Consider the following 14,346-nt stretch of genomic DNA (forward strand, 5'->3'; position numbering starts at 1 on the left):
GTAACCTTGAGCAAGTTACTTAACCCCAATTGGAAGAAGAAGAAGAAGAAGAAGAAGAAGAAGAAGAAGAAGAAGAAGAAGAAGAAGAAGAAGAAGAAGAAGAAGAAGAAGAAGAAGAAATAATAATAATAATAATAATGTAAAAGAGTAGTCTTCTCCCCACCATCTCATTTTCATCTACTTCCAAGCACACTGAACCAAAGAGGACATTTTTGAAAATTTGGTTCTAACATCACTTCTAAAAGCCTTCATGTTACTGTTGCTTTTCTTAGCATTAATTGCAAACCTCTGCTCATTGTACACTTTAGTTTTGTTTACATTATTCTCAAAAGCTCTACACTCTTTTTGTATTATTCTCAGTTGCCTTCCCTCACTTCTGTCTTTTTGATAGGGCTTTCTGAAATCTGAGCTCACTGATGAGTTCCATGGGTCATCTCATCCATCCCTTTAGACATTTTCTCCCATTCTCATCCAAATTATTCACTTACACCTCAATCAGAATGGAGAGGAGAAGGCTTTTCATACAGATGACTAAAGCTGTTCTTTTGCTCAGGTCTTTGTTCTAACTTGTCATTTCACAAAAGTCTTCAAAAATCAAAGTATTGTGCCCACTTAAGTCTTTTCTTTTTTAAGATGTAGAAGAAGGATAAATGTTATGCAGGCTTCTATGCAATAGCTTTTCCTCTAGAGACAAATGAGAGTTCATAGAAGGAAATCCTTAATTATGCAATGTTTCTATGTCCATTATTCTTGTTATATTTGTTCTATTTAACACTGCTAAACCAAGCACCTACAAAATGCTTATTTCAACTTGGAGCTTTATAACAATGGATTTTTGTCATGGAAGACACATAAAAATATGATATTAACATCTAAAGTAACTGCCCTGGAGGCCCTGACTTGCTGCTTTCTGTCCAAAGTCATTCTCTTGATAGTATGGTCACTTTCAGTTGGTCATGTCCCAAGGTTATCTAGTCTACCCAGTCCTGAAAGCCTCTGGTGGTAATTTGCCTAGTCTTCACTCTCAAAAAGCTGCCTCTGACTGCCCAAAAATGAAACATATCCCTCTGGCTTCCAGAGAAGAATCAAATCTCTTACTCCTCTGGTTACATTCCTCCCACTGACTTCCAGCCTTGCAAAGGTCACAGATGTTACTTCACATAAATCAAAGATAAATATACAATTTTCATATGAAACAACACTCCTGATAAGACCAAAATGTTGTTTTTACACCAGGATGTCAAAGTCCTTTGAATCTGTTAATACACATGATTAGAGGAATTCTCAAGGATTCACAAAAATGAATTGGACTCTTTAGGAAAACTCAACTGAGAAGCAGTCCTAAAAATAGGATAAGTTAAGCAAATACTTTTAAATCTCTAAGAAATGCCTAACACACAAGACATTTTCAAAGAAGATTGCTTTTTAAAAATGTTAACTTCCCAAAGATCCTTTTAAAAACCTTTTTATTGATGTCTTTTTATATTACATTTGTTTCTGAAGGTATTCCTTCTGCACTCCCCTACCCAGTGAGCCATCCTTTGTAATAAAGATTTTAAAACAAATAGGAGGGAAAGTAACATACCCAATAGCAAAACTAATATACTCCACAGAAGGTAAGATTCTTGAGGGCAGGGTTCCATTTCCATCTCCATCTATGTATCCCCAGTGCCTAGCACAGTGCCCAGGTGAATTAAGAAATCTTTTTTGATTGATCAGCTGACCAACAGTATCTAACAACATATGTAACATTACACACCCCTAATCTACTACTTCTACAATGTAGAGAGGAAGGTTCATTTTCTGACAGCTCAATTTGTTAAATATTAATTGTAGAAATTGAATCCAGTGGATGTTAGGTTTTATGTTTATGCAAAACTCCTTGTATCATCATATTTTTCATCAGAAATTTTGTGTCATGTGAAAAAATGTTTTTCATTTTGAAAAATTCAAAGGTGATGCTTCAGGTAAAAGGAAGGTATACATATATGTGTGTATACATATACATGTATGCATGTATATATATTTTTAAGTTTTCTATATGGGTAAAGTTTCTACTAATTGGGTAATAAATCCAGTAGAGGGTAATCTTATTTTTATTTATTTGTTTTAATCAATTCATTATTTCTTTCTATTTTATTTATTCATTTTAAATTAATTTGTAATTTACATTTCAAAGTGTTGCAACAAAGTGTAAATGATGACAAAATGTCCTAAAGCAACAGTATCACTTTCAGGAACCACTTCTGACAGGACTTTTTGGTCACTGCTATATAATCTAAGCTAGGTTTCTTTTCTTTTTAGAATAAATATATTTATTATTATAATAAGATCACAGTATTCCTGCCAGTGTGACTTAGTGGATATGTATGACCAGAGTTAAGAATATCTGAGTTTATTTCCTTCCCACCCACATTAACTTCAGGAACATAGGTAAGTCTCAGGACCCTAATCTACTCTCTAGACCATAAGTTGAAGATGAGGGGGTTTCCACACTAAGAGTTTCCGCATCATATTTTTCACTTGTATTGATCTTCTAGCTAAATGAAACCCTTTCATCTTTTCATGAACTTTTGTCATACCACAATTTTCCTCTTTCTACAACAGAGAATCTCAACCCAGAACTGCCAGACACCCAAGACAGGTCTTCTATCTCTAGTTCTGTAATCATATGTCCCTGCAGTGAGTTAGAAGACCTAGGTTCCATTCTAGAATCCACCATTTGCCAGCTTTGTGACCACTAACAAATAATTTCATTACCCAGAGCCTCAGTTTCCACATCTGACAAGTGGGGCGATAAAATCTATACTGCCTGCCATGTATGGTTTTGGTAGAGTGAGAACTTTGTAAACCATTATATATTGTGTCAATGTGAATTATGACAATAGAAGGCCAAGTATCCCTTTGCTCCAACCTTAAGTAGATACATTCAATTTTTTTTTAAAGCAATCGGGGTTAAATAACTTGCTCAGATTCGATCCCCAGGTCATCCAGACACTGGGGCGGGTGCTCTTACTCACCGTGCTACCTGGCCGCCCCAGGATCAATTCACTCGATAATCCCTGATTAGATGATCTCTGATATCCCCTTCCCTCCTTTAAAACTGATGGTCTCATGGAAAAAAAAAACTAGATCCCGGTTTAAGGGAACACTTTGTAACATCAATACATCCTTAGGCAACAGGCTAGCCTAGAGAGGGAAAAGTAACAAGTCTGAGTAAACAAAGATTAGGGACAAACATATGATTAGAACAGGAAGGACCCTTGTAACATTCCAGTGTGCAACAGTTTCTTACCAGTTGTTAGATGGTATCCTTCATCTTGACAGCCTGTCCATCCCAGACCAACAATGGCCCAGGTAGGGGAGGAAGGTTCCTTAGACATGAAGAGATACTACCATCCATCCTGGTTGCAATTTGGCACCTTCTCTGGGGTATTCTCTGTACTCAATGGACATCCCTTCCACAGAGTGCTCATTCCATCTTTCTTACAGAAACCCTAAAAGATATAGGCAATGGCTGGCATCAAATCATACCTCTGATGCTTACAACCTGTGTAACATTGGACAAGTCTCAACTTCCCTGGGTATCAGTTTCTTCATTTGTAAATTAGAGGGGGCAGGGAGGCCTTTCTAGGCTTTGAAGGCCCCTTTTTATCCCTACTTCCATGATCCTATAATTTGAAAGGAGGAGAGGAGAGGAGAGGAGAGGAGAGGAGAGGAGAAGAAAGCACAAACACAGTCCTAGCCATCAAGATACATTCTAATGAGGGAGACAACACATAAACAATTCTATATATACAAGATTAAGACAAGGTAAATGGGAGGGAATCTTGAGAGGGAAGGTGCTAGCAGTAGGGGAGACCAGGAAAGGCCTCCTACAAAAAGTGGAATTTGAGTTAGGTCTTACAGGAAACCAGGAGGTGCTGGTAAGGAGAGAGGGCATTCCAAACATAGGGATATACAATGCAAAGGCATAGAGATGGGAGATAGAGAGCTATGTGCAAGGAAATGCAATAAAGTCAATGTCGCTGGATTTTAGAATACGTGAAAGGAAACTGAAAAGGTAGAAAGGGACCAGGTGGTGAAGGGCCTAAAATGTTAAACACATAATTTTCTATTTGGTCCTGAAGAGACTGGGAACCACTGAAATTTATTGAGTAGGGGAGTGACATGGTCAGATGTGCATTTTTGAGGAATCAAGGCGGACACCAAAGTTAGTAATGTCCTCAACAGCAATTAGGAAATACTGTGATAGCCTCTCATTTGGTCTCATTGACTCTACTCTTCCCCCTTCTGCTTGTTCCCACACACCCTCTGAAACACCACTTTTACTAGGCCATGCTTAAACTCTCTCTGCCATCCACAAGCCTAGCTAGGCATTGCCTACCTCCAGTTCATGTAGCTTGATTTGCTTCCCTAAGGAAGTATACCTGGCAAATATTTTCCAATGGAATTGTCTTCCTCCTCTGTATGATACAATACAAGGAGAATGGTCATAACTGCTGCATTCTTGTTGTTAGAGCACATCTGGGGATGAGGGTAATAGACAAAGGTGCTCCATTGGTTAATGGATCACACAGATTTGCAACAAGAAAATTTCCATTCAATACAGCAAATGTTTAACTGAACATGTGATCACTGTGTGCAAGGTTCTTGGGGCTAGTCCCTGGGGGGACAGAAACAAAAAAAAATGAAATTGTTCCTGCCCCTGGGGATCTTACATTCTACTTGGGAAGAGGGGGAATATTTTAATATTTTGCTGTATTTGTAATTGATTAGGTATGTGTACTCCCTGGTTCAAACTGCAACCCAACCACAATTCTTCAACCTGTACAACCTTTGTCTATGTCCTCCTGGAAATCTTTCATGGTGGGCACACCCAATATGCATGGACCTTTCTCTAGACACCAGTGGAGCACATAGACTGCCCATCATTCTTGAAGCAAAAAATAAAAATAGTAATGTATTTTATATAGGTTTGTGGCTTGATTGGCACTTTACATGTTATCTCTTTTGATCCTCACACCAATCATGTGAGGTATTATCCCCATTTTACAGATGAGGAAACTGAGGCTAAGAAAGGTTATATGACTTGCCTGGGGTCACAAAGTCAGTATCAGAGGCAAAATTCAAATTCAGATCTTCTCGACTCCAAGTTCAGTAGTCTTTCTCCCTCACACATCTTTTTGCACCACTTTTGCCTATTTCTTTGTTAGTCCTTTAGAATGGGGTTGGTTTTTACATTTAGGAGATAAGTATAATGCATGATAGGGTACGATGAGGGTGAAAAAGAGATCCAGAGAGTGAGCCAAGAAATTTCAAGGAAAGTGACAATGCTTTCAGTTTGGGAAATTCAGGAAAGACTCCATTGAGGAGGTGGTGAATAAAGTAAGCCTTGAAAGAAGATAATTTGGGGAGGTGAAGGTATGAGGAAGGCATGGCAGAAAAGGGTTGGCAAGAACACTCTATGCCAATGCACTGAGTCCTAGGACAGTGTGACAAATTCAGATAATAGCTAGTATTCCTCCATTCCTAATCTTTACTATTTTATAAGGGCCTCATTCACAAGTTGATGAAATAGGCTACAAATGGCTTAACCAACAATGCTGGGGAGGGGGAAAGAAGAAAGGGGCAACCCCTCACAAAACAACTCCAAAACACTGCCTCAGAGAATGAGTCAACAGGATCATCTTTCAATGGGAAGGAGAATGTTTTTATAGTATAAAGAACAATAAGTGCGGGGCAGCCAGGTAGCACAGCGAGCAAGAGCACCACCTCCAGTGTCGGGATGACCTGGGGATCGAATCCCCAGCTCAGACACTTAGTACCCACCCAGAAACACCTGGCTGTGTAACCTTGAGCAAGTTACTTAACCCTGATTGCTTACAAAAAAAAAAAACTATAAGTGAACTTACAGGCAAGAGTGAGAACCCTCCTATTCACAGCCCGATAATTCCCTCAACATGGCAGAAATAAATGTTTTTTATAAGAGCTGTCCAAAGGTTTTAGAGCTGTTTCCTTTCTATTTTGTTTTTGTTTCACACCCAATTCAACATGAAGCTTTGTCTGATTCTGCCTCAGGTACTCACTACCCATTTGATCTAGACAAGTCACTTAACATCTCTTGCCTCAGTGTCCTCATCTGTAAAATAAGAGGATTGAGTCTCTAAGATCCCAATACCCCCAAATCTAATGACTATTATCCTCCCACCTGTTAGTATTTCTGCCTCACCCAAAATCATCTTGTATCCATTTTGATCTCCTCTTCCATACTGCCACTCTAGCACCAGTTCATTAAGGTCCTGTAGGACCAAGAGTGGTTAACTTTTGACTTTGCTTCTCTAGATCCTGGCATAATGCTTAACATTAGTGGGAGCTTAATAAAATTTTGTTGATTGATTGACTTATTGATTGGATCACCACTTCATGCCATGCCCAAGATCAAACCCACCATTTCCATCTAGGCTGACACCCTTTTTGTCTTCCTGGTCTAGTGCTCATTTCCCTCTAGTTCTATCTTCCCTCCCTCCTCTTACTTTTAGCCTCGGTCCTGAACTCCTTTATCTTAAGTAAACTCAAAATGTAGGACTAAAGGTCTCAAGGGTCTGTATGGAAATGTTTGTCTCTGGTGAGACATGGGAATATCCATGTAGGCAACATATCCCTGTGTAAATGTCAGTGTGTAAATGCTTTGTTAGGAGTGTAATGGGTGTCCATCCATGTATTGGCCCTCCAGGTCTGGTCCATAACTATTACCCTCACAGGTACACACTCCCCTTTCCTGCTTGGAAAATTTTTCAGAGAACAAGGAACAGAGTCGTAGCATTGTTGGGTGTCATAGTCTCCAAGATGCCCCTTCTACAGCATATTTCCTGAAGACTGGGTGGGGAGGGAGAGTCAGTCAGATCCAAACTCATGGTAGACTAGCACCAGCAATCTAAGGGCTAGCAATCCATCCAACTGCAATATAGTGAGAACATAAGGGTAGCCCCCATTGTGGGAAGTAAATTCATCTGGGTTCTGGATTCAGCTCAAACAACCCCTTCCATAGGAGGCCTTTCCTGATACTTCCTGCCTTCTAGGCTAGTGCCTTCCTCTTCCCCCACCAAAGTAATATATGCATTTTGCAAATATTTTGTATTTGCCTATAGATTTTTAAGCTGCCTTTCCCATAGAATATAAGCTCCTTGAGAATGAGGTCTGTCTTGTTTTTCCTTTATCACCCTAGCACGCTGGGCAGTGCCTTGGTACCTAATAGATGTTTCTTTATTGACCAATTGGTATTTCTCAGATGGATCTCACTACATAATTGTGCCACAACAGAGAAACTCATGAGGCAGTTCAAAATAGGAGTTAGAGAGAAGAACTTGGAATGAGGGAGACCTGCATTCAGGTCCTACCTCTAACACATACTTGTTGTGTGATCCTTGACAAATTGTTAAGGCAATTAGTTGGCATAGTGAGTATAGCACCTGACATACAGTCTGGAAGACCAGAGTTCAAATCTTGTTCAACAAATACTAGCTGTGTCTATATTTTAACCTTTCCAGGACCTCAGTTTCCTCATCTGTAAAATAGACTCAAAGACCTCAATAATCCCTTAGAGTAGGAACTCTATGTTATGAACCCACAAAAGAAAGCTGGCAAGATGGGAAGGCCCCCAGTCTCAAAATACCTCCTCCATCCAGAAGTCACAATGCCTGTAACTGTGACCATTAGAGACCTACCCATTCTTGCTCTGCAATTTTCAGTACTCCTGGAAGTCAATTCAAACAAATATAAAAATGTGAGGTAACATTAAGGTAGAATCTCTCCTGGTGAAAACCTGTGGAGGTAGGAAAGGGCACCCTGGGAAGGAATGGCCCTCTTTTGCCTCAGGCTCCAATCTAGGAGGCACATTTCATCCTAGTTTAGGCAGAAGAAAAAATCTGGAGAGTCAGAAAGCTTCCCATTCCCCAGAGACCGGTCAAACAGGAAGCAGGCTGGGAGAGGGAAGAGTGAGGAGTCAAATTGAGCTGCTCATCACCAATTAATTCTTGAGCCTGGATCCAAACCATAATTACACATTCACCTCTTGGCCCACCTCCCTGACTCCTTGTTACCTTTGTTCCATTCCCTTCCTGTCCAGGCCCAAGTGGAAGACAGAGTTGGAAGCCAAGGTTGAGGCATTACCCAAAATGCTTCCACATCATGACAGTTATACACAAAGCATACACACAGCTAGACACTTACCTACTGCAAAAGGGCACCATCAAATACTGGAAAATAACTTGGAGGCACTCCCACACTGCTGCTTGTGCCTTGGCTCAGCCCAATTGGATCCAGCCCTAATGAAGGTCCATGAATAGATGGTGCTAAAGGACACCATCAAGCCTTACACATTAGCCCTAAGACCCCTGATGAAGTCTATCCCTCACACAACCCAACACAATCTAACAATCATACATTAAGTATTTGTCAAATACAACTCCCCAAGACTAGAAATTTGAAGTTCACTTTTCAGTTATTTCCAAATCATGTTACCTTTACTCTGGCCATCCTCCTCACACAAAGTACTAAAGGCAACTAGCTGGCATAATGGGTAGAGCACCTGATGTACAGTCGGGAAGACCAGAGTTTAAATTCTGCCTAAGAGACACTAGTTGTGTCTGTATTTTAACCTTTCTAGCACCTCAGTTTCCTCATGTGTAAAACAGACTCAAAGATCTCAATAGTTTCCCATGGAAACTTTGGATTCTTCCCTTAGAACTAGGCTTAGATAGGTGAGTTTTTCGCTTTCTTGGCTCTGCCTTCCACACACTGCGCTTCTCAGGCGTTTCAACACTCTCCCTTCTGGCTCCCCTTTATGAACTGTCTTCCTCCAATATCATATAAAGGACTGTCTTTGTACTCCTTGGCACTTAGTATATGGTACTGGCACATAGTAAGCCCTTTATCAATACCAGTAAAATGATAGGTCCAGTCTCTAACCCTATCCCTTATGTGCAGAGATGGAATGGGGCATGGTAGCTAGAAAACTAACTCCAAATTCATAAAGGCTGAGGTTCATACTGGCTAAATGATCCTGGACAAATCACTAAGACAGCTAGGTATTCTAACTGATAGAGCACCAAACTGGGAAGACCTGAGTTCAAATTCTGCCCCAGACACTTACTAGCTTTGTAGCCCTAGATAAGTCATACACCCTCACTAAAGTTGTTTCCCTTACCCTCATTTGATGCTCTCTAAGAACTTTAAAAATACAATAAAATAGGCCTATTAAGGGCCCCACCTAAGACAAAAAGCTTTGCATTCAACCTCACCAGGCTCATCCTACCTGACTCCAATTCTCAAGCCAGTGTTTGCTTTGGAATCCAGCATTTGGAATAATCAACTTCAACAGACAAGAGGAAGCAGCAAAGCCCCTGGTGCCTAAAGGGAAAAGGTGTGAACTTCCTTCTTTCTTTTGTCTATGCATGACAGCAAAGCTCCTCTCATCCTGCACAAGGAAGTGTGTGGTCAGCATTTTCTGGAAGGGAACAAATGATCCCATTCCAGTTTCAATACTAAAATGAAAAGGGAGTCAGCCAGAGGAAAAGGCAAAATCTAAAGGATCCCCATGTTGTCCTAAACATTTAGATGATCAATTAACATTTATTGAGTGCCTACTAAGTTCCAGGTATGATTGTTAAGTGTGGGGATACAAAAAGAGTCAAAAAACAGTCCGGGTCATCGAGGAGCTGACAATCATACAAACAAATATATACAAACCAAGCTATACAGAGGATAAACCAGCAATTATTAACAAAGGGAAGGCACTGGAATGAAGAGTTGGGGAAGGTTTCCTGTTGAAGGTGGGATTGTAGTTGGGACTTAAAAGAAGCCAGGAAGGTCAATAGTTGGAGCAGAGGAGGGACAGTATTCCAGGCATGGGGGATCCAGAGTGGATACAGGGAGCCCATCATGACCACTCACTTTTTTGGAGTGGCCTTAGAGTTACTAAGGCAGTTTCATGCTCTGAGAGGACCCTCATAACAACTCCATGAGGAAGACAGGGTAAGTACTACTACCTTCATTTTCCAGACAAGGAAAGCAAAGCCCAAAGAAGTTAAAATCACATAGCTAAGGGGCAAAGCAAGTAAGTGTCAGGGTAAGGATTAGAACTCAAATCTTCAGATTCCTTTGTCTGGAGCTCTCTCCACAACAGGACATTCACTGCCTCAAGCAAAAGTTTCTGGTACCCTTATCTGGTTCCCAGGTAATCTCCACCCAAGAACTAACGAAGGTAGCATAAGTAGCACAGCAGATGGAGAAGATCTGAATTCAAATTTGACTTTGTTCTCTCACTGGCTGCGTGAAAGCATAACTTCTGCCTGCCTCAATTTCCTCATCTGTAAAATGGATATAATAATAGTGCCTTTATCTCAAAGTTGTTGTGAGGACAAACTGAGATGATATTTAGAAAGTGTTTTAGAAACCTTAAAACAATATAAGTGCTAGGTATTATTATTGTTTCAATTGTTATTATTATCATTAATCATGCTCCACTCTGCTTAGCTTCTGAGACCAGATATATTTCAGGGTGATATGGCTTTGGGCACATTTCTTATAAATCTGACCAAGCAAAATGTAAACATATCCATGTCATTGGGAAAGAGATTGGGGATGGGGGAGGGGAACTGCAATTATGATCCTACTCACCACAAAAAATCCTTGACACTTTGAAGAGCATTAGTCAATAATCCAACTTTAAGAATAAGTATTTTGGGGTGGCTAGGTGGCACAGTGAGTAAAGTGCCGCCCTCCAAAAGGCAAAAAAAAAAAAAAAAGATTTTTGTGGCTGTCTTACTATTATAGATAAAAGGAAAGGGAAGGTGGGAAATGAATAAGCTTTTATTAAGCACCTACTATGTGCTAAGTACTTTGCAAGTATTATCACACTGAGGCACAGCACCACCTTAGGTCTGCACTACAATTTTAAGGTTTAAAATTTTATTTTATTTTATTTTATAGTTATTTTACTACTATCCTCAGTTTTTGGACCAATTAAAAAATCCAAAATTCTCTGGAGTACATTACTTTCTGATTTCCAAAAAGCAATTAATATGATTCACAGTGCTAGTTGTTATATTAACAAAATTCTCCTTAATAGGATTGTTTCATCTTCCAACTTTGAAAGAATATCAATATTTTTTTAAACTAGAAGTAAGTGTACAAGGAATTTCTATAAGGGCAGGAAGGGAACAAGCACCTACTGTGCTAAGCACTTTATAAATATTACTTCATTTGATTTGTAAGGTGCAGTAAAAGCCAACAGGATTTAAAAGCTTTGAGCATATACACACCCCAAAATCAATCTCTTCATATGGTGTAAAGTCAGTAACATTAGAAGTATGCTTAGACTAAGTAAGTTGGAAATGATTGAGGTTGGTTACATAATTAAGAATGATTTTCAAAGTATATTATTTTGAGGCTGTGGGTACATCACAATTCAGTGATTTGAAAGGTTTTCACCCTGCCCCCGATGTAACATCCCACAGTTATCTATAATTATGCTGACCATAAGCATCAGATTTCCTAGAACAGCCTCAATTTCATGAAAAGAAAATGCATTTTAATAAGGTTTTACAAAAAAAAAAGTCATTGCCAGACCATCTGTCCCAAGTTTTAGTTCAGAAAACACAACTACCATATATGTAATAAACAATAGCATGATTGTCAAAATAATTGTATCTTCATTGGGAAAAGTTTTGTTTTGTTTTCATATCAGAATAGGGGAAGGTTCAAATAAGTATTCAACATTCCCAAATTTGATAATAATATTTAGTTATTATTTCCACTTACCCTCCAACTCTAACCCATCATACCCTTCCATTTCCAAATTTCTTGGTCAATAGGCTGTAGAGTGCCTTCCCATCTCAATACTGCTTCTTAGGGTAATAATATCAGGAACAATTTCCATAGGGCTGCTCAAAGTCTGGAAGGCTTGTTACTGGTTCACAAATACAGAATAAAGGGAGAAATTAAGAAAAAGGAAATGGGAATAAAAAATAAAAAAACAATCTTGCCCTCTTAGTTTAGCTTTTGTGCTTTTTCAAATATATCATGGCAAAATGCAAAGAATTTAGGAGTCTCAAGGGGGGAAAAAGGCTTAAACACAAAGAATCCCATAGGTTTTATGGGAAAGTTTTCTCAAATGAGATCAGGGAGTACATATGGACTTCTAGTTATATGAGCTTCCTTTTTTAAAAAATTTAAATGTTTTATTAAAAACTGAGCATTGAATATCAAAATGACCAACTAAACTTGATTAATAACTACTTACATTTAAATTAATGCCAACATATAAAGTATCATAATGTTTCAGTCACTCCTTCCAGGCAGCCTCAGTTTCCTCAATTATAAAAATGGGGTTAATAATAGTATCTACTTCAGCAGTACTGTTGTGTGTTTTCCTTATATTCCCTAATAAACCATAAACTCCTCATAAGCAAGGATAACAGGATAATGATTGTAAAAGTGTTTAACACAGTGCCTAGCACAAAGAAGGTGCTATATAAATGATTATTCTCTTCCCTTTCCTCCTCCCTTCTAAGTCAATCAATCAATAAGCATTTATTATGTGCTTACTATGTGCCAGACACTGTGCTAAGCACAAGGGATACAAAAAGAGGCAGTGCTCAAGAAGCTTATAGTCTAATGGTCCTCCAAGTCCTCATCAGTAATCCCAAAATTGCTATCCATCAGTTCGGGAGATCCTCTGGATCTACAAACCTGTCTTGAGCCATCGGCATGTAGCTTTAGTTTTGAAAAAGGAAGGGGAGGAGGAGAAAAAGGAGAAGGAAGAGAAGGAGAAGGAAGAGGAAGAAGGGGTAGGAGAAGTAAGAGGAATAAGAGAAGGAAGAGGAGGAAGAAGAAGATGAGAAGAGAAGGAGGAGGAGGAGAAGGAAGAGTAGATGGAGGAAGAAGAAATAACAATTCAGCAAACCTAACCAACATTTTTTTAAAGCTGACCTATGCAGTGTTCCATAGCCCTAACACCCCACTTCTGTGAAGATACACCTTCTCATATCAATTCTTTGGGGGCAATCATGGTCACAGCATTTCATTTCAATTACATGGTTTTTCTGGTTCTGCTTACTTCACCCTGCAACAGTTACTACAAGTCCCCTTATACTCAGAAAATATTTATTGATTGCTTTTGTGGTACCTACCTTCCTTCAACAGTTTCACTCAAGTATTTTTATGTAAATACATCAAGGGGCAAAGCATTTATAAATTCATCATCATTCCCAGAGAGCTCATATAAAAAACTCCCTCTAAGGCAAGGGCTCTTAACTAACTAAGACCCAAGAATTTGGGCAAAAAGATTGATAGATAGACAGATAGATATAGATCTATAGATTTTTTTCATATCTATTTATAGATCTATATAGAGATCTATTTATCTAAATGAATAGATATCTCTAGATCTACATATAAATCTAGGTATCTCTAAATCTACAAATACCTATATATAAATATTTATAGAGATATATAGAAATAGATATCTATATTATACATAATTATCTTTATAGATATATGTCTATACATTTATTTAAGGTTACATATAGATATAAGCTTCTTGTATCAATATCTATAGCCATATGTATGTATTTATATCCATTTATATTCGTAACTAAAAGCTCTGGGGAAATAGCTTAGAGATGACTCCTAAGATTTGTTCCAGCTCAAACATTCAGTAATTCTAGGGGGAAGGGTTGCATTTCCAAGTGCAGTCATACTGTTCTTCAGACCCCCCAATATTAGTTAACAGTTGACTCTTGTGTCACTTTCTGAAAATGATCTGGAAGCAGGTAACTCCTTCAGAAAGGAGCTTCACAGACTGGAGACCTTTATGGAGAATTTTGAAGTGAATAAACAAAGAATAGAAATGTAAATTTTCTGCTATTCAGAGCATCACAGCTAAGGATTCTCCTTTGAATAGAATCCTTTATCCAGTCATTAACCAGTCCTGTCAGATGGGCTATGACCTCAGTGAATTGTGTGTAAGTCAATGGGTTCTGAACTAAATGCAGTTTTCATTTGGCTTCTGTTGCTTGACAGATCAAGATACAGCTTACGGAAAGAAGCCTGGCTTAGTGTACTATGTGTATGTGTGACTCACCCTCATAAATGGAAGAAAACACTCCTGGCTACAATGGTTACCTAGGTTTCCAGGATTAGCAGCGATCTAGGCAAAGAGAGCGTTTCCTTGACAGGTGGAGGATAGATCCTTCAATCCACGGACAAGGCTGTCCTGCCTCTCATGCAAATGTCTTCCTTCTGTGTGTATGTGTGTGTGTGTGTGTGGTGTGTGTGTGTGTG

General features: G+C 39.0%; 2 long non-coding RNA genes across 5 annotated transcripts in view; one reads left to right on the top strand and one right to left on the bottom strand.

The window, feature by feature from the left end:
- The window catches only part of LOC138166628 (uncharacterized), a 107,108-nt gene that overhangs the window by 79,151 nt on the left and 13,611 nt on the right, over nt 1-14,346 (bottom strand). For all 4 annotated transcript variants that reach the window (XR_011169658.1, XR_011169657.1, XR_011169660.1 and 1 more), the window contains exons 2-3: nt 11,824-11,971; nt 3,296-3,497 (exon numbers count right to left, since the gene is read on the bottom strand). This is a non-coding gene — a long non-coding RNA (uncharacterized lncRNA). The remainder of the gene's footprint in view (nt 1-3,295; nt 3,498-11,823; nt 11,972-14,346) is intronic.
- Nucleotides 9,764-14,346, top strand: part of LOC138166629 (uncharacterized) — a 33,874-nt gene continuing 29,291 nt past the window's right edge. The window contains exon 1 of the long non-coding RNA XR_011169661.1: nt 9,764-10,035. This is a non-coding gene — a long non-coding RNA (uncharacterized lncRNA). The remainder of the gene's footprint in view (nt 10,036-14,346) is intronic.

The sequence above is a fragment of the Petaurus breviceps genome, unplaced genomic scaffold (genome assembly GCF_028583685.1).
Source record: "Petaurus breviceps papuanus isolate PSGF00001 unplaced genomic scaffold, PetGlider_PUasm1.0 225, whole genome shotgun sequence".
NCBI lineage: Eukaryota > Metazoa > Chordata > Mammalia > Diprotodontia > Petauridae > Petaurus > Petaurus breviceps.